Genomic DNA, 22,348 nt, shown 5'->3' with positions numbered 1-22,348 from the left:
ATTAATAGTAGGTCCTACCAAGGAAATCAAGCAGAAAATTGCTGAGTCTATTTCAAAAAGAAGAGAAATATAGAAGTGACAGCAAGGACTAAGACAGTTTTATGCTGCCTTAGTTACCCCACAGTAGTAATTATTTGAGGACACACCAATCTAGAGTGGATCCCGACTGACGTGAACCTCAGATGGCTTCTGTCTCTTCAAATATTGTCACTTGAATTATCTATAGAATGATAGACCATGCTTAGAACGAGAAAGTTTATTTATACCAAATATTCCTGGTGTATGCGTCAAAAACTGTAGTACCCAATAAAATAGTTCCTTGGCTTGCTTCTTCGGTAAAGCTTTGGCCAGATTACTTATCCCTCTCTATTTGATCTATACATTTTATTTACCCTGTGGCTAATATGGTAACAGTGAGTATGCCCCTCTAGAATGTTGGGGAAACTGCCAAAAAGCTATTATTCCTATCCTGCTTCTTACTACACAAGAGCGCGAGGAAGTTAACTTATGGTAGAAACAGGACTTAGACTGCAGTGTGTCTATGTGCAAAGCAGAAAATATAAAGATATAGGTTTTTCTGATGCCAGGCAGGAGTCAAACAAGAGGGAAACTAGGGAGGTTGGTAGTGGGGAGAAGTGGACAACAGACCCAAGGATGAGAAGGAGTCTACTCTTTAGCACATAGTGTTAATTAATTATTTATTGAAATTTTTAAATAATAAATTATGACTGTCATGGAAACATTCAGTGTCTCTATTAGAAAATTATTGTTGCCCTGGAAATGTTTTCTAGGTTGTTTTATTCAGTCACTTAAAAAGATTCATTGAGAAGTACTTATTCAAACATACTTAAGCTCTCACTGTATACCAGGTATTTTTATAAGTACAAAAACCTTTTATAAGTACAAAACTGTGTACTAAGAGACAACAGTCTCTACTTCAGTGAAGCTTACATTCCAGTGGGGGGACTAGAAGGCTGACAATAAGTCAAAAAAGTAAGGAAATATATATTATGTAAGCGGAAGATAAATACAAAAAACTAGGGAAAACAATAGAATATTTCAATAATCCATCAAAATATGCTGATGGCTTGGCCCAGGGTAGAGGGGGGTGGTTGGAAGGCAGTAGTAGGGTAGTTGTACGATTGCAAAAAATTTTAAGAAAAGCAATTTTCTAAATTAGACTGTTGTTCATTGCCCATATTCAAAGAAAGGATTTTGGATGAGTTCATGTTGACCCTTGACAGTTAGTTTTTAGGATTAGTTGTTGCTGATGTGAAAAATTTAGCTTGTTGGTCATTTTTTTCTGAAATTTCTTATGTTGCCAAGAACAAACCTATAATTACAAAATTTGCTTAAGCCTTTTACAAATGGATTTATTGGCCTGTCTCTGCTGATAGTTCCTAACCTCCTGTAAAGCACTGTCTCCAAAACTTGTCTATTTATAACAGTCACTTGGCTTGCTTATTAATACTGCAGATTTCTGAGCTTCACTGCAGATGCAATGAATCAGAATCTCTGTATATGAGACAAAACGGTTTTAATAAACAGCCCAGGTAATTTACACATACCTGAAAGTCGGACAGTCACTCATTTGCTAATGTGGGAAGGTATGATGAACAAATTCTTATTCATTCAGTTTATAAGGACAATCAGATTCTGTCTTTCCAGCCTTACCACCCTCTATACATTTATGTACAATCAGAGGATTACCATAAAGATCATGAAGGATAAGCTGCAGAGACCCTCATTTTCATTTGCCTCTTCCAGGGCTTTGTACTTCAATTTGTGATGATCCCAAACACTACATAAGCCTATTGTCTCACCAAACGTAAGGGGTCCCTGTTTACTTATTCTTTTAGAGAAGAGTTTCTTGCAAACTAGAAACCAAAGGTGAGGCTCACGGTAAGAGCCTAGATTCCAAGCCAAGTTCTCTTAATATTGTACCTGGTATAAATTACACATTTGCAACTGTTTTAAACCAACTGTCACTTCTTGATTTAAAGTTTTACTTACTAGCCTTTTATTGAATTAACACTTTTAGAAAAAAATAAAATTTTGGTATTTAAAATTTTAAATACCAATATTTTAAATACCAATACCAATCATCTGAATGAACATCTATATTTAATGTTCTTCACTTTTGCTGTTGATTTACTACTACTAGACAACTACTACAATTACTACTACTACTGCTATATACACATACACACAAATTCACAAAAAATTTATATTTCAGATTATCAAGAGGTCATTTAGTATAATATAATTGTGTTATAAAAATATGAAAGTGCCTTGATAAGTTTTAAACAGTTTGTCTAATTGCTAAAATAATATAGTCTTTCCATATATGTTTTCAGATTTAAAAAGTAGCTGGTGGTTTAACTTGTACAATTCAAATACTATAAAATTATTTTCAAAATAAATGAAGTCCTATAGTAAATTCCATTTTGTAAGTTCATCATAGCCTTAAAATCAGTTATTCATTCAATTTTTGTTGTTATCTTGAGACAAACACACAATCAGGAAGGACATACACACACACACACACACACTCACATTGCTGGAAGATTATTGAGAATGCAATTTTTCTGGCATAAAAGATATGTTTATGGAAAACTAAGAGGAATTCAAGGTCAGTAATAGGTGTTTCTGGAACACTTGTGGACAGCACAGTGAGTAAATGCAGGCTTGGCATTCAATAAATGTTTGATGATGAATGAATTCATATCTATGTCCTTGCCTGAAAACTAAAGTGACTTCTTCACCATGTGCTTGAATAAAAACAGGTTTAATTACCAACTTGATCACAACTATTGCTTCAAAAGTTTTTAGATTCTAAAATACAATAAACAGATCAATTTATTGGGAGATCACTATTCATGATCCAGCACGATCGGTTCAGGATTGAGAACTAATGGCTTCTTCCAGCATAGAAATTCAGATTCAAAAATAATTTATTTACAGGCATCCGACTGACACTCAGTTTCAGTTCCTATAGAAACACATTAGAGAAAATGGGTGTTTTTTTTAAGAATTGTTTTCCCTGACATGTGTTGCAGTGTGATATTTACACTGCTGTCTCTGCTCATTATGGATTGCATTTATTATACAGCCGGAGTGTCAACATAACTGAGTAGTTTATTCCTCCATGGGACCATAGCACAAATGAAGTAGTCTAGCTTACCTCAGTGTGTCCTTATTGCTTAAGAAAATTTTTCATAAATAAAATCCTATCAACCCTTCCTGTTTCAGATTTAACCACACCCTTCAAAAAAAACCCACAAAGTTCACTGCAGGGACTTTTATTAATTGTGGACATTGAAAATTAATGGATTGGTGTATTGCTGTCAAATAATGAACTAGCAGAAGGTTTGTACAAAATAAGGCAATCCAATGTTCTGTCAGTGCATTCAGGCTTTAGATAGCCTGTGTAATACTTAAAAGACTTTCTTAAATAAGTCAGAATGGCAAAACAATAAGACTTGTGCAATTTTATAGGAAAATGATCTTTGGTAGGATTTTTTTTTAAGACAAGACAATAAATACTGATCCTAAGGGAAAAATCTGGTATTTTTGATCTGTTATAACATCAAATGACATCATTCATAGAGAAAACATAAAAGCTGTGGAATGTGAGAAGGGCTCAGCATCACATACAACAGACAAAGATTTTATATTTACTTTATATAAAAAGCTCTTACCAGTCAACAAAAAAAATAAGAAAATGACTTATCAGTTTTCATAAAAGAGGATTAAAAAGGATATCCAAGTGACCAATAAATATAAGGCCGTGAAATCTACATTAGGGCAACAATGTAATACCATTAATAGCCAAAGAATGGTTGTAAAAGAAAAAGGCTGAGAAGATGAGGCATGGTAAGGATGTAGCGCAAGCGAAGCTCTTATACATTGCAGGAGGCAGAGAAATTTGTAAAGTTTGGCATTATCTACTAAAGATGAACGTACACAACTACTCCTACTCAGCAACGCTGCACCTAGGTATAAAATCAATAAAACGTGTATGCTTATATACCAAGAGGCATTTACAAGACTAATCATAGCTCAATGATTTGTAACAGACAAAAACTGGGAACTACTAAGATAATTATCAACAGTAGAAAGGGATAAAAAGAATGTATACGTGTAATAGAATAATACACAAAAATAAAAATAAGCTACAGCATTACACAACACGGATGAATCCCACAAACACAATGATTATGAAAGAAGCTCAAATACAAAAGAGTACATACTATACAATCTCAGTTCGTTGAGTTCTATCCAAAACATAATAAATTAAACATTAGGTTTTGTGATGCATATCACACCATGCAATAGTAAAAGTAATATGAAGAAAAGTGGAAAAAACTAATTGCCCTCGCAGTCAGATAAGTTGTTACATGGTAGGGAGGGAGCTGTGGAGGATAACTTCTGGAGGACTGGTGATTTCTCTTTCTTGACCTGACTGGTAGTTATGGGGTGTTCTCTTTATAATAATTTCTTAAATCTTATAATTGTCTTGTGGAATTCTCTGTGTGTGTTATTTCACAAGAAATATGTTAAAATATACAAATGTCTAATACATATATTTTAAAACTTAAACTTTGTTAGTCATCAAAACAATGCAAAGTTGGTAAAATATCAATTTTGTGTATTTAAGTTATTAAAAATCAAATTGTATATAATACTGGAGATTGTACGATGGTATTGGTATTACCAAGTTCGTGAATATGCTGATCAAAAAATTTTTGGAAAATAATTTAACAATCTATAGTAAGTGCTTTTGTATATTAGTTCCAATCATTCTCATTCTAGAAATCTCAAGAAATTAATCCAAAGTGAGAAAAAATGTATACAAAATAGTTTAATCATTGTATTATTTACAGAAGCAGCATTGGAAACCAAACAAATGGCCAATAATAGGGAATATTTGAATTCATTAAATTGGCTATTGGATTTTTAAATATATTTTGGCTATGTATAAAAAATTGATATAATCATACAATATTGAATATGCAGAAAAGTTTTTCTTAGAAACATGCAATATGCCTGATATGGTCTGAATGTCTGTGTCCCCTCCAAAATTCATGTGTAGGAATCGTAATTCTCGATCTGATGGTGCTAGGAGGGTGTGGGTGCTTTGGGAAGTGAGTAGATCATGAGGGTGGAACCCCCATGAATGGAATTAACGTTCTTGTAAAAGAGATCCCAGAGAGCTCCCTAGTCCCTTTCAACATATGAGGATCCCAAGAGAAGTCTGTAAACCAGAAGAGAGGCTTCACCCAAGTATGCTGGCACCCTGATCTAGGACTTCCAGCCTCCAGAGCTGTGAGAATATTGTTTTCACTTCTAAAGTGTGTAAAATTTAAAACTGTCTAGTTTTGCTTTCTTTATAAACATATATTACTAAACCTTGACTCTTTTTCAGATTTTTTTTTTGATCGATTTATCAGGTGACTGACACAAATGCAGAGGACCAAAATCTGGAGCTCGTGGAAATTCTGACACTCAGCTTGACTGTGCAGAGTTACATCAGAGCAAATCCTTCTGGGTAGGTGTTGCATCCACAGAGGTAGGGGAGGATAGTAATTTATGTTAATTACTCAACATAAAATTAATGTATCTTTTCAGACACATATTCAGTCAATTTATATGCACAGTCAAGCATTATTTAAGTAGAAAATGCTCACTGGTTCAAATAGCCAATTGCCTCAAGCTCTGAGCTAGGTTTACTATATTATACATTTTCACATATTTAAAGTTTAATCTAAAAATAACTTCTTACCTCAAGTTGACTTTTCACAAAGTAGTTTTAAAAAGTACATATGACTGAGTCTTACCCAGTACAGTCTTACCCAGTACCACTGGATCCACATCTGTGGATTCAATCAACTGCAGATCAAAAATATTCCAGGAAAAAAATTCCAGAACATTCCAAAAAGCAAAACAATTTGCTGTGCACTGTCAACAATTTATTATACTTAGCATTTATATTGCATTTGGCACTGTAAGTAACCTAGAGATGATTTAAAATATACAGGAGGGTGTGTGTAGGTTTTATGCAAATATTACACTGTTTTATATAAGGGACTTGAGCATCCTGGATTTTGGTATCCATGGGGAAAGGTGGGGGAGTCTTGGAACAAATCCTTCAAGGATACTGAGGGACAACTATATAAACAACTGAAAATCAAAAAATAATTAATGAAAATCAATCTCTCTCCTTAGAGAGACAGACAGATATATAGATAGACATAGGCAGGTATCAGGAAAACTGGTTTGAAGCAAATATTTTGGGTATGTTTTTACAATAAAAATCATATTATTTCATTTCTGCCCTTTTCATCAGCTTCTTCATTAGAAAATCAAGGATATTTGTGCTTGGTGGAAAACTGTGGGTTTGTTTTTATTGCTTTCCTCATGCCAAAAGAATGAATTTGAGATATAAAATAGATTAATGGGATTAGAGTGTTACTCTATTCAATTTTAAACTACATTTTTATATAATGTATTTCCCAATATGGGTTGATAATATGGTCTAAGTAGTGAGAACACAGAGAACAAAATAATTACACCAAATTCTATTTACTCGATTTTCAGCAGAGCCTCTGTTCCACACTAAACAATCCTCCTCTGAAGGGAAAAAGCATTTTCCCTAAACAGACAGAATCAAATCCTGGAGCAGCATTCATTATTTCCTTCCACTGTTACCAGAAGACTTAGGGGAGAACTCTAGCTATTCCTGATGTTTCACCCAGTATTTACCACATTTTACCTACATGGCAAATACGGAATTTGACTCCTAAGTAGCTTTTTCCATAAACTTACTTGTAAGCTCAACCTATCTTCGGAGTGGTCATATATTATCAGTGTACCACAGTGACCTGAAATTTTTGCATAGAAATTTTCTGTGCTTAAATGACAGATAGATTTGGTCTCAGTATTTGTCAATGCCTTTTTTCAAAATTTACTTTAAGGAATACATATTTGAAGGTTCAGTGCTCATACATTAACACATGTACACAATACATGCACAGGATATATATTCAGATACTATTCATACGTACACACACATATGTATACATGTATATATTTGGTTAGAACTATTTTTTGTATTGTTACTACACGTAACCTCGTAAGGCACATCAAATATCTGCTGATATATATATTTTTAATGATGAAGTAGGAAACTACAGTGTGGATGTAGCTTATTTTTCCTTATTCCCCAAAGGTAGTTATCTCATTCTCATACCCTAAGCCACAAATTTAATTATCTACATCTTTACCATGCTTACTTTACAAACTAGAGCTATTTTTAGCAATCATTTAATCTTTTTTTGAATCCAGTGACAGCATTTCCATATCCTCTTGGAACTGAAAAATCTACAACTTCATCATATGATGTACCGGGGAGAGGGGGAAATTTTATTTTATAATTACTTTAAGTTTTATCTAGATTAATTAGTTCTGTCAAATAAAACTATTATTTCATGTAATGCCTGAGCTTATGCATTTTTCCTCTGGTAGAGATAAATCAGGCAAAGGAGCTTTAAGCTCTTAATAAATACCAAAGAACTTTCTTCTCAGGATAAAATAGTTGTAAATGCAAATGCTGAATTAGCATTAACTCTTCCATTTTTCCTCCTGATTACATCCAGCTACTTTAAAAGAAATTTGAATCAAATGTGTCATGTTTCTTTAGCTATAAAAAATAATTTTTCATAGTAAGTCTCATTTACTTTGATGAAAGACAACTCTATTTTGAAGTTAATGGTATGGAAGATTTTAGCAAACTTGAGCAGAGTACCTACTATGTATGAGGAGCCTTTAATCTAGACTTTTTTTAATAATGATTTTTTAATATAGTAAAAACATAATTCTTGCTCTCAAAAAAGAGTCAATGTAGGATGAACCCCGATGAGAAGTGAACATTGGATGCTATTTGAAAATTAATGAATGCATAGTAATTTTTTCCTTCTGGTGTTCAATATCACATTACCATATTATCATATTATCATATTATCATTGAGAAAGTTATCCATTCACCATTTTTTAATGAGCATTATGTCATGTCTAGATTAAACTCTGCCACACATTTCATATGAACATAAATAATGACAGTAGGACCATGTACAGAGGGATTACCATGTGTAAGGCACTGCTTTAAACTTAGAGGCATTATGACATTTAATCTGATAAAATAGTTATTGTAATTATCCAGTTTTTTTGTTGAAACAACTGAGTGATGAACATGCTAAATTTCTCATGATTACAGAACCTTCAGAAATTTACTTTAACATTTTTAAGTTAAAATTCGGGCAACCTGATTCCAGAACCCACACTCTAAAGCCTATGACGTGCCCTTTACTGTCTCATATAATAACTCTTCAAGTCTCATATCTCTTCCATATGTATATGTATAACTGATTCACTTTGTTGTAAAGCAGAAACTAACACACCATTGTCAAGCAATTATACTCCAATAAAGCCATTAAAAAATAAAATAAAATAAAATAAATAACTCTTCAAGTTCTTTAGCTTTCAGTTTAACACAGCGATAAGTGTTGATAACTTCAATCTTGTTATGTGTGTGTATGTTTTTTTTATTTTTGTTTATTTTCTTAAGCAACAAGGATCTACTGTAGAGCACAGGGAACTATACCCAATATTTTGTAATAACCTATAATGGAATATAATCTGCAAAAAAAACCCACGAAACCCTAAAAACCCAAATCCCTATGCTTACACCTGAAACAAACACAACACTGTAAATCAACCATACTTCAATTAAAAAAAGAAATATGTGGGGCTTCCCTGGTGGCGCAGCGGTTGAGAATCCGCCTGCCGATGCAGGAGACACGGGTTCGTGCCCTGGTCCGGGAAGATCCCACATGCCGCGGAGCAACTAAGCCCGTGAGCCATGGCCGCTAGGCCTGCGCGTCCGGAGCCTGTGCTCCGCTCCGCAACGGGAGAGGCCACAGCAGTGAGAGGCCGGCTTACCGCAAAAAAAAAAAAAAAAAAAAAAAAAAAAAAAAAAAAAAGAAATATGTGGAACTTATATACCAAGATCTATCAAGACAGTATATAGGATGGCCAAGCAAAAACTGGACCATTATTCAGTTTACAGATCTTGCAGAAAACATAACTCTATTAATGACTTCACTAATGATAATGTTGCTTAAGCAATTAAAAGAAAACTATCTGAAAATGCTTTACCAAATAATCATATAATTTTCCTTTTTAATTTGGTGTGGGTCCAATTTTATAACACTATAACATAAAGTACTCTTGTTGCTAGTTAGTTTGCCTTGTTGTGTAACAATTCTATGCTAATATATATAGTTATAGAATACTAAAACTAAAAAAACAGTAAGTATTGTGGTAAGATTATAGATTCTGAAATACTAGAAATCTCCATATTATGAAATATCTTAGGTATTATCACTGAATTTTAAAAAACAGGAAAATGTTGCTTCTAAACTTTTAAAATCATGTTTATTTAGCTTATTTTTTAAATATGTAAATTCTAAAAATATATCATATCAAGCGTATCTGGTAAGGACTGTTTATGTCTTCCAGTTATGCCAATATTCCCAAAATACATCCCTGATGACAATGGCATCACTGGGTGTAGGCGGAGGAGGTTGGGGGCCGGCTTCCGAGATAGTCGGTGAGGAGGGGGCCACACCTCAGCGTGAGTCAAGTTACAAGTAGAACTTAGTCATGGAATAATATGCCTGCCTCAGGCATCTTTGCTCACATTTAAATTATTCTTCCATTTTTTTCCATAAATGTAAACTTTCTTTCCACTATCTCTAGTTCTCCTGTAAGCCCTCATCCTAAACACTCATTTATTTTTATTTTTTTCTCCCTTTTGTTCCACTGGTGTCACGTAAGAGATGATGTTCAGTAAACTATCTTCTTGGAGAAGAAAAATCAAAATGTGATCGAAGATAAGAGCTTACCAAATTTAAGTTGTAAAACTCTAAAAAACCTAAGTGGTTTAATCACTGGTTGCCCCAAAGTATTCTCTGTTTCTTTTCCAGGAGGATGATAACTCTTCATACATTTCCTTTTTCCATATGGGCACCTTGGCTTTTAACGTATTAACGCTGTAGCTCACAGCTTCGAGGGATGCAGCCCTGTGGGCGGAGGACACGAACTAAGCCGAGTGGATGGAACACTGCTATGCGCTTGGCCATTTCTACCTAATGTCACTACAAATTTTTCTGACTTCATTTTCTGCCATTGGTGGATATGCCTCATACTCTAAGCTAATGACTTTCTTCCCTTCAAAGTTATTCCTTGTAGTTCCTACAAATAGGGATATTGCACCACAGAGTGAAGAAATCACCAGCTGTGAGATTTCATCCACTGAAAATTTCTCAGATGTGAATTTCATTATATCTTTAGATTTCTCTTCAACTTCATTCATATCTTCCCAAGTGGATCAGAAGCACTATCCTCCTATCCCCCCCTCAATGGGGGGAATAAAGGCAATTTTACCTCCTGACTGAAGCAGGAGGAGCTGATATCCAACCTCGACATATTCTTGACCAACAGCACGTTACCTGATTTCTGACATCAGCCAATCTAGGATGGCGCGTTTCTCTCATTCCACAGCTGCAATGCTTTTATTTCTTGTGGCACAGAAAGGGTCTCTGAGTGAATTCCTGCTATGTCAGCACTTTTTGCAAAATACTACACTACAACCTGGCACCGTGGCACCATCCTGTTAGGGAACCCTCCAGTGGTATCCCAGTCCGGATACAAAGGCGGAGGCGCCTTTGCACACGTTTTAAGAAGTGAGGAAAGTTATATTGAAATACTGCAATATCATCAACTTGAAAGTTTAAAACTTCAAAGTTAGTAAGTGGTGCATCATTTTAGAATCATTTATATCTAATTAGATAATTTTTTAATTAGAACATTTGTCACAGTTAGAAATAATTTTTTAATGTGTGATTTTGCTACTTTTCATTTTTAATGAGAAATAGAAAAACGTTTTATGACTTGTAAAAATTAAAATAGATTAATTTGGACTAAATAATCTCTAATATATTATATTTTGCAGGTCTAAAATCTAGGACAATGAATTTATTTACATCATGAGCACATATGTATTATTATGATTTAAGGGGAAATAATCTCTGATAATTGGAAACCTGAAATGGTTATTTATATTGTATTCTAATACAATATAAACATAATTAAGTAAAAGCTTTTTTTCAATTAATTTAACCCTAAAATTGTGATCACTAACTTAAAAAATATTAACTACAGTCAAAAAACAATTTCCACTTAGGTTCATATTTTTTCTGAAAAACTAACTGTATTACTTTGCTAGGGTAAGAGATATCAGAGACAGTGGCTTAAACATAAATTTACTTTCTTATAGTTCTGGAGGTTAGGACTCTTAGATCAAGGTGTCAGCAGGTTTGATTTCTTCTGTTGCCTCTCTCTTTGTCTTGTAGACGGTCACCTTCACGCTCTGTACTCACATGGGCTTTTCTCTGTATGGGCACAAGCCTGCTGCCTCTTTGTGTGCCCAGATTTCCTTTTCTTCTAAGAACACAAGTCAGATTGCATTAGTCTCCTCTCTAATAGCTTCATTTTTAACTTTATCACATCTTTAAAGGCCCCATCTCCAAGTGCAATCACAATCTGAGGTTCTGGGTATTAGAGCTTCAAAATATGATTACGAGGGGGGCACAATTCAGCTCATAAAACTGAGTTTTATTAATATTATAAAGAGAGAACTCATACAGCAAATTGAGTTTGACTAAAGACTGCAAAATTCTTATAGGTAGCAATAATGCTTCATAACATAACATTTTTTTTTTTTTACATTATGCTTCTAGAGCCATTTAGTGAATGAATTCTCATCTTTCCAATTTCCTCTTCCCACTACAGTACAAACTGCTCTTGCTCAGATGGATGTCAGTTTGTTCTAAAGGGGTAACTTATGCTCTTTAGTTCTACACAAAGACAGAACTCTCCTAACCTTGCACAGACTTTATATATAATTGATTCCTAACATGTAGCCCATATGTAAGAGTATATGCAAAACTATTTACTTTATTTGTTTCTGGGTCTTACAAATTTTTATACTTTTATATCATAAAACAATTAGAACTTTAGGGGTAATTTTATTAAGTAAAGATAGACTTATATTTTCAGAGATGATAACATCTCATTCAATTAGATTTTTTTAAGCTCTTAAATCACTTATAATATTAATTTGTGGTAAAGCTTCCTTGAAGGCAATTTACCAATATCTATTAAAATCTAATGTCTAATAATAAGCTTTTCACTTTAGTCTCAAACCAGTAAGTTTGAGCTACCTCAAAAAACTGTAAGTTTAATAGAAAGAATTTTGAATTTTAAATGCATATTTTATGCTTGTCGGTATTTTTAAATTATTCTAAAATTAATTTATATTTGCAAACAAACATTTCAAATTATCTTGCTATACTATTTATTCTAGATAGCTCTTAATATAATCACAGAAAGTAAAGATTTTATAAAAGCAGGTTACCTCAAATATTCTGGACTTCAGTCCTTCATAAGTTTGTAAGCCCACTGTATAGTTAGAGGCAATAATTACAATGACCAGTAGAAAATAAGTTGCAAGAGATCAGATATTTGAGAGAAAGCAAGATGAATGAAGTCCTTGCCATTTCTGTCATAAATTCATTTTTAGTGGTTATACATCAGATATTTCTAATAAGTATCTGGAAGAAATGCAATCTACAAATGCATTAACCACACATAGCCAACCTGTGTCTTGAACTTCTTATGTGCAATGACCTTTTTCTGTTCCTTTAGCTCAGCAACACATTGCCACGGTTGACCCTTCATCTTATCATCAGAAGGTGCCTTACCTTAAACCCTCATTTCAAAGGACCCAGTCTTTTCCCAGTCAACTTATTCAAGGACAACACCTTGAATTGACAGTCATTTTTCCTTGACTTAAAATACTTAAGTTCTATTTTTCTGGAAACTCATCTTTATGTGTAACCTACATTTTGCATTCTCTATGCTAGTGGCCTACTAGCTAAATATTGAAAAATAAATAAGTAAAAATGTAATTGGTATCACAGATTTATCATTTGCAGATTTATATTCTCATTTCTGAAGTAAGCATTTAATAATATCCTTCCCACTCAAACTTCCATGCACCTTCACAACTCCAGTCTCAACTGATGACCTCATTCATACTGTATATTAAAAGTAGGAACTATCAGATACAAATGCCATTATCGGGCTTCCCTGGTGGCGCAGCGGTTGAGAGTCCGCCTGCCAATGCAGGGGACACGGGTTCGTGCCCCGGTCCGGGAAGATCCCACGTGCCGCCGAGCGGCTGGGCCCGTGAGCCATGGCCGCTGAGCCTGCGCGTCCGGAGCCTGTGCTCCGCAACGGGAGAGGCCGCAACAGTGAGAGGCCCGCGTACCACACACACACACACACAAAAAGCCATTATCTTCCCACCACAAGTATTACAGCTTAGCTGAATCATCATTCATTTTCTTCTGTATACTTTGCTCATGGGTGATGATGTCCAAAACCACCCCTTCCACGTGTTCAAAATTCCCTCCTCTTTTGCCTTCAACCTTATCAGCTCTATAGCTCTCATCATCACTCTATTATATTAGTACTCCATATCAGTTCACTCCCATAAGCTTCTAAATGTGCTCTCCTTAAAAAGCAAACAAACCAAACTCTTTCCTAGAAGCCAAATCACCTCCAGCTACCTCACATTTCCCTACATGCTAGCACGTTTCACAGCCATTAATAAGAATGTGTTCACTTTCTCATGTTTCATTTGCTTATAGAAAATTATAGTCTATATAATTTATTTTGAAATATTTACTTTTACAAGTTACAAATGTAATGTAACAGAGTAAAATATTATAGGAAAACTTTCCCTGTATCAGCCCACCTCTAAAGATCCTACTCTTTTCCTCAGAGGTCAGGGCAATTTTCATTTTGATATATATTCTTCAATAACATTTTTCTATAAATTTATATATATTTTGCATCCTAATCTCATCATTCTATATTATAAATTTAAAGAATTAAATGAGGTTATAATGTACATATGTTATGTTATTTTTATTGTTTTTATTTAAAAATACTATTGGGCATTAGTTCATGCCAATGTATATAAATCTATATTGTTTATATTAGCAACAACATCATTTTATGTATTATGAGCACACTACAGTTTATTTGATCACTTTCATATAGACAGTTTCCAATTTGTTGGTATCATAAATAACATGGTAACAGAATATTTTTATTTACCTGATTGTTTATACATGAAAACTTTCACTCAATTATTTAAGACTGGAATTAACAGTCAAACTGTATGCACATATTGTAAGTTTAATCATAAGTAACATTTTTTTTAAAGACTTTTAGGTATCTGTACTGGGTTGCACGATGCCCCCCCCACGACCAAATATATGTCCAATTCCTAACCCCATTGTGAATGTGACCTTATTTACAAATAGGTTCTTTGCAGACATAATTAAGTTGAGTATATTGAGGTGAGATTATCCTGTATTTAGAGTGGGCCTTAAATCCAGTGACAGGTGTTCCTATAAGAGAAAAGAGGAGGATGTTTGAACTATAGAGACACACAGGGGAGAAGGCCATGTGAAGATGGATGCAGAGATTAGAGTCATTCAGGGCCAAGCCAGGACAACAACTGGATCCCTCAAGAGCAGCAAGAGAAAACATTTTTCTCTAGACATTCAGAGGGCATGTGTGCTTGAAGACACCTCGATTTTATATACTTTTTTTAATTAAATTTTTTTTTAATTTTATTTTTAAATTAATTAATTAATTTTGGCTGCGTTAGGTCTTCATTGCTGTGCACAGGCTTTCTCTAGTTGCGACAATCGGGGGCTACTCTGCATTGTGGTGCGCGGTCTTATATTGTGGTGGCTTCTCTTGTTGAGGAGCACAGGCTCTAGGCGCTCGGGCTCAGTAGTTGTGGCTCACAGTCTCTAGAGCTCAGGCTCAGTAGTTGAGGCTCACGGGCTTAGTTGCTCTGCAGCATGTGGGATCTTCCCAGACCAGGGCTCGAACCCGTGTCCTCTGCACTGGCAGGCGGATTCTTAGCCACTGCTCCACTAGGGAAGTCTGACGCCTTGATTTTGGACTTCAAGCCTCCACAATTCTGATAGAAAAGATTTCTGTTGTTTTAGGCCACAGATTTTGTGGTAATTTGATACATCATCCTAGTAAAATTAAATAATACAATAGTATCTTTCGCATATATTATTCAAACGTAACAGGTACATTTTCGAAAAATTTAAAATCAGATTAAGAAAACACATAGTGTGAATATTATTGTTCTCTCTGTTTTCAAAATTTTTATATTGAAACATTTTCAACCTATACAAAAATTTTAGAGGAAATTATAATGAACTTTATATACCCTTTATCTAGATTCACCAATTGTCATCTTTTTGCCACATTTTTATTTCTCTATTTTTTTTCCTGAATCATTGGAGACTAGTTCGCAGACATAATGAAACTTCACCTTTAAATACTTCTGTGTGTTTCCAAAGAATAATGACACTGAAATTTGGAAGAGTATAGTTGTTTTGTAGGATGTCCCTCAGTTTGGGTTTGTCTGATTATTTCTCTGGATTAAATAGAAGTTATGGGGTTTGACTGGAATAATAAATAATATTATGTCTTTCCCAGTATATAACATCTTAAGTCATCAAGTACCCCACAGTATAAAGAGATCCAAAAAGGAATTCAGGGTAAGAGATACCATCTTTGGCTTACCAAGGGGTGACCACACTAGATTTTGTTATTAGTGTCATCATTATCGCAGTGCCTCAGTACCAAACTTTCTATCACTAGCTCCAAATATCAAAAAATAAATAAATCTAACCTCTCATCAAGGGAAGGGGTCACTCCAAGGAAATCACTTTCAAAGCTTAGAGTTACCTCAAGTAGGATAAATGGACATTTCATTCCCTGGTTAGACATCTGCCATGCACCAAACTGACGGTTCATCCTCCTGGATCAACCAGAAAAGAGAAATGCAATGGAAAGTCTATGTAGAAAATGGGATGCAATAGACCAGATGATACACCCAGGTACGGGGTGTGCCAGAATTTCCTGTGGGTTAAGTGGATGACAGGGAAGGTATCCAACTCAGGGTAACTTGTTGGCACCAAAAATTATGACCAGTAGATCAAGAGACTCCAGAAGCAAAGTCAATGCTGAGCACCATATTGAGACAGATCTCTTCATAGAGGAACCTCCCATATAGCCCTCAGGTCCTCACATTTTTGTCATTAGTGATCAGCAAGCACAGCCAGAGAAACATCAGCAACAGAGAACTAAAATTATAAACCTAGGTAACTAAAAATAAACCAACAAACAAACTGCCTAGCTTCTCAGATACCCGTTCCCTGCCCAGTCCCAAAGAAAACATAATGGAAGAATGACACATGGAAGAGAAGCGAAGAGGTTATCCACTTCTCAACTTCAAGTAACTTGCTCTGAAACCTGGTCTGTGATGGGGGATGGAGAGGACTGGAGCATCAGATGGAAGTTTCAGATAGGATACGATTAATAATAATGGAATGTGTGACAAAAAAATGTGATATCCCTAAAATGTCAAGGGACACATAGAGCAGGATAACAGAGGGATCTTTACTGCAGTGATTAAAGAAAATAAACATGTTTTATGCTCCTATCTTACTGAGTTTAGACTATCCAGTGAAATGGGTGCATTTGTAATTGAGATTCCCTTTCAGCTTTCTAAGACTGTTCTTCCTGTCTACTTTAAGGTATATCTGTTGATGATGAGGGAGTCACAAGGAATGCCAAGGGCGAATTATAAATCAGCATCCCATCTGAGATTCGAGAGTCCCTGCTCTTCATGTTTAAAAGCCTCACTCAGGTTCTACCACATCTAGCTGGCTGAAGGATCACCTTTATTTCTCTTTTTCTCTGTCTCTCACTCTGTCCACCCCGCCCCACCAAACCCCCAAGAACCTCTGTTTCTCATAGTTCAATTTGGCAAAAAGAAAAGAATGAGGAGAGTACAGAGAAAAGGTGAACTTGGCGTGCATATGGATACAGTGGTTTGTCAGTTGCAGATGTGCTGATCACTATTCTACAACCAGTCACCGGTTCCATTGCTCCAGGACCCACCAGCTCTTTGCACCATTTGTCTTTGAGTTTCAAGCATTTTGGAACCATTTCTAGCATTTTCAAAAAGACTATTCCTATGTCTTTTGGACTGAAGTTTTTTGATATAGGAGCAATTCCATCTTTTAGAGATCCCTCAAAATTGGTGTTTTACTCCTAGCACTTTTTTTTCTCTTTTTGGGTGCTATTAGATTATATATTCTTAAATATAGGCATGTTTTAAAATGTATTTCTCATACATGTAAATTCAATAGTAAATTTTAAATTGAATAATCTCACTGACCTACCTGAACATCTGCCAACATTCCCCACTGTACTTAGGACAACATGCAGTTGTCTTTCTTAGGCCCAAAGAGCCAAGCAGGACTGATTTCTGTCACTCCTTCCAACCTCATCTCACACTGCACACCCCTATCCCCTGGAGAACCCAGACAAATAGACTATTGGAACTTAGAACTGAAGTGGTCTTGGTTGAGAAGAGAAAGAACCAGTACCATGGAGCTGGCCCGCTCCATCCCCTAAAGGATTTTATTTTGACCCTTATATGAATATAATGCAAGAAAAGGAGGATAATGGAGAGTAATGAGCAGCTGAAAAGGCACTTACAGAGAATTAAGACACATCATTAAACAATGACCAAAACACAGAGAAAGACTATAATAAATGAGCTGAAAGATGTGAAGAAAATGTTAGAAGTTAGAAGAACATAAACTAGAATTATAAAAGCTCTTACATGAGATGGGTAGACAACAGAAACACATAGAAAGAGATCTTACAGTTCTCAGAAAATAACTTTAAACATTTCAAATATGAAGGTTAAAAACTAGAAGAAAAATAAGAGCAAATGGACACCAGGAAAAGTTGAGATATTAATCCTTAGTAAGGTTTAGAGTGAGGATGTTTATTGTGGGCAAACATCTACCTAAGCAATTAAACATACATACAGATTACCTTGCCAGAGGAAGCAAGATACTCTGTCTATTGAATGGACTGTTTCTGCTGATAACAGCAGATAACTAGAGGCCCTGTAATTAAGCAGCAACTTAATAAAAAGTTATTTGTGGGTCACTTTGTGATGACAGTGAAATAAATGTTTTGGTGTTAATCCAAGATCTGACAGAAAAAGACACATTACAGTCAAATAATTGAAGACCCAGGCACTATCCTTTCAGCCAGTGAATTGTTTCTTTCCTTTGAGCAGGATGCTAGTCTAGGCTATGCTGGACTGTGTTTTAGCAATGTCATGGTGATACCCCATTTTTCTCCTAGTTTGTAGCAAAAGCACTCTCATAGAGGGTTTTTACTTTGGCAAAGTATCTGCTAAGACATTAACTTCAAGCTTTAAAGAAATTCAGTAGGTCCAGAATAAGGAAAATTCTCTGTCTTCAGTACTCAAAGCACCAGAAATAGTAATAATCCTGTAACAACTCTAACATACTGATCATTTACTATTTACTAGATATTCTGATAATAAATCTTATCTAATGCAATTACAGTGAGATGGGATGCACAAGAGGCATGTTTAATCCTGTTGGTTTTTTTATATAACCTGTTTTGTTTTTATTTGATTTTTGTCTTCATCCTTGACACTAAGTGGGGAAAAATAGGTGAATTATATAAATGCCAGAGTGTTCAATTAATTTGGTAAAGATCATTCAGCCAGAAAGTAACAGAAACCTACATTCATACTTGGATCAGCTGACCCCTAAATTCCATACATTTTACATTATTAATTTAACTGAGTTATTTAGCAAAAAAATATAAAATATATCAGAAATGTTTTATTGTTTTTTTTTTTAAATTTTCATAAACTAAGGCAGTCAAGGATATTTTATTTTGTTTGGCCTTGTGGACATTTAATTTTATCAAGTTCTTCAAAATTTGTTAATTGTGTTCCCAAAGAGAAAGTAGTGCTTGGTTATAAATGTATATACTTCTGATTAACCTTTCAATGATTAACTAAAATTCAGTGCAGCAAGCTTTAATAATATTTTTTACAAGCTATGATTGAGTTAAATTATAAAACATTAAATCTAGTCTTAACTGTTGAATTTTTAACACTAGAATGCTCATTTTAAATATGATTCAAACAATAATAATTTGAAGAAATATGAACACTTGAATCGGGTAATATTTTATTCCAATCCTGTAAGTTTTACTCCTATTACTTAAAATTAATTAGCTTTCCTCATTGAGAATAAGTAAACAATAGCGTAAAAGTGACCTAGAGGGACTATATTTAAATCAGACAATTTCTAGGTTTATCGTAACCTCTGATTTGGTTGTCTCATCTTTGAGGAGGCTGTAAAGTTTGTTCATTATATAAATAGTTTTCTTATATTTGACTATTGTTCCTTTGATTTGCCTGCTTTAAATTATTAAAGTTATATATAAAATTCAAAACATTCAAAAGGAAATAAGTCAGAGTAATCAAATTTTCAGATGATTCTTTCTTACGTTTGTGCCGTTATAGTTCCAAGATTGTTGAGACGCAAAACTGCACTATGATTTTAGGACATCCTCTACATACGATCGTATTTTCTGTTTAGGAGAAAGGTTTCCTTCTACTGTTTTGTCTTTCATTCTTGTTTGTGATAACCATTACCACCTGCTTACTCATAGGCTAAATCAGTGAGTGTGAGCCCTGAGACATAAAAGACAGGTTCTGCACCCAGATAGCTACCATAACGCACAGGACTAGAGGTAAACCTACCAGAAGTTGATAGAACAGGAACTGTCACTAGCTTTGCAGCTCTGTCCTCATACTGTCACTGGTGACAAACTCCAAGCCCCTACCATCAAAACCAGCTCCCTCAACAGTCAGAATAGAACCCATCAAAAATGAGTCAGCAGCCATGCAGTAGAATATTTATAACGTGGGGTATGCTAGTAAATGTTTAACGAACAACTCTTAAGAAAGAAGGAAAAAAGCCCTTATTTGTGGCATTGCTGATTAATATGGCATGAAAATTTCCACCAAGATCTCCTTCAAGCTAACACTGTCATGTCACTGAATGGAGTCGGGGAGAAAGGCACACGATGCTCCCTGGGACAGTCTGAGTCAGCTCCAGCACACTGACGATTGTTAATACAACAGGGCACTGATTTTCATTCCCTTAGAAAATGTTTAGTGAGGTCCTCCTATACCAGATATTGTTTCAGGTGTTAAAGATATGTACTGAACATAGCAGAAAGGGTTCTAATTTTTATGAGATTTACATTCTAGTTAGAGCAAGCAAAAATCAAAAATTTAAAGGTATATAAGATAAAACCAGATATTTTATAAGTGTTGAGAATCAGTAGAATAGAGTGACCAAGGGTACAGTGGGATTAATTTAAAGCAAGTCGGGAATATTCACATTCAAGCCGATGCTGAACGGTAAGAAGGAAACAAGGAAAGCTCTGGACTGAGAATTTCAGACAGAGAGAACAGTAATGGCAGGAACTAGCGTGGTGTTCCAGGTACAGAAAAAAGACAGTAGGTGAGGCAGAGAGTGAGCAAGAAAGTAGGGGGAGATGAAAACAGAAACATGGCAGAAGTCAGATAACATAAAGCCTTAGAGAGAATGGTGAGGATGTTGGAATTTATTCTAAGTGAAAAGTGAAAACTTTTGAGAGTCTTACGCGGGAATGAGACCTGAAATTTTTGATATTTTGAGAATATAATAAGAGTAAAGCAGGAAGACAGTCAAGAGTCTACTGAACAAAAAACTGGCAGAAGATATTGGCCATACAGACAAAAGACTGTCAAGAAATTTCACAACTCAACAGACAAACCCATTTAAAAATGGGCAGAAGGTTTGAATAAGCATAGCAAAAGAAAAATGACAAATTCATTCTCCTATGAATGATGAATAAGTACATGAAAAGGTGTTCAACATCCTTAGTCCATATACTGTTATGATGGCTAAAATTAAGACTCACTTTATCAAAGGTTGGCAAGGATGGTGTAAATGAAACTCTCATACACTGCCATTACACCCGTAGGCATTTAGCAAAGAGAAAAGAAAACATATATCCACATAAGCACTTGTACACAAATGTTCATGGCAACTTTAATTATAATAACCAAAATACTAGAAACAATCAAATATCCATCAACAAGTCAATGGATAAACAAAATTTTGTAGTATATTTATGAAATGCATTATTAGCAGGCAACAAATGATAAAATCTTGAAATAATTATGTCACGCGAAAGAAGTCAGAAAAAAAGATGAGATAAGGTATACATTTTATATACAGAAAATTCTAGAAAATTCAAACTTTTAGTGTCATGAAGCAAATCTGCCTAGGGGTGGAGAGAAGGGAGAGGGAGTTATAAAGGTGCATGAGAAAATTCTCAGAGGTGAAAGATATGTTCATTACTTTGACTGTGGTGATGGTTTAATGGTTGTATACTTATGTCCAATCCAATCAAATTATACACCTTAAAAATGCCAGTTCATTATACTTCACATGTGCCTCAGTATAAAAGGAGGCGAAAATAGCATTGGTTGTATATCCAAGCAAGAAATTATGATGGTCTGAAATGGCAACAGTTTCAGATGAAAGGAGATGTCAGATTCAAAATAATTTTGAAGTTGAAGCTGACAGGAATTGTATGTGGCTTAAGGAGGAGAGTTGGGACAGAGGGAAATGCACACTGATTTCAAGGTATATGTATCTGGAGAGTGGCTATTTCCTGTATAATTGCTCACCTTCATTATTATTTTGTACTGATAGAAACATGTTTTAATCTTTCATTACAGAATACTTCTGGCTCATCTTCACTGCATGAGTCTCCACTAATTTTAGTTTCAGCCTCTAAAACAATGTTGAAAATAATAATTTGTTTAATCAGACTCCTAGTTTCTGGCTTTCATAACGATTTATTACCTTAACATTATAGGTGAAGAAACAGGATACTGAAATTTCTGAAACATTAGTTTCATGCTTACCTATGAATGGATATGCTAACATATTACTCACAAGGAATATTAGCTAGGGTCAAGGAAGAGAAAAAAATATCATTATATATTCAAAATATGTAAATTAATGAAGAAACACAGCAAAAGTGATAATATTCTTAAGACTGTCAACATTTTTCTCTCACATTGTGCAATAACTTTTAAATAAGTGAACCGTTTAATTTTTGTTAGCATTAAAACCATTTTACAAAT

General features: G+C 34.7%; 1 pseudogene; it reads right to left on the bottom strand.

The window, feature by feature from the left end:
* Positions 1 to 10,003: 10,003 nt before the first annotated feature.
* On the bottom strand, positions 10,004 to 10,548 carry LOC131757335 (molybdopterin synthase catalytic subunit-like; annotated as a pseudogene).
* Positions 10,549 to 22,348: the final 11,800 nt, after the last annotated feature.

The sequence above is a fragment of the Kogia breviceps genome, chromosome 5, assembly GCF_026419965.1.
Source record: "Kogia breviceps isolate mKogBre1 chromosome 5, mKogBre1 haplotype 1, whole genome shotgun sequence".
NCBI classification, from domain to species: domain Eukaryota; kingdom Metazoa; phylum Chordata; class Mammalia; order Artiodactyla; family Physeteridae; genus Kogia; species Kogia breviceps.
Note: the sequence above shows the minus strand (reverse complement) of the source record. Positions and strands in the feature narration are given on the sequence as shown.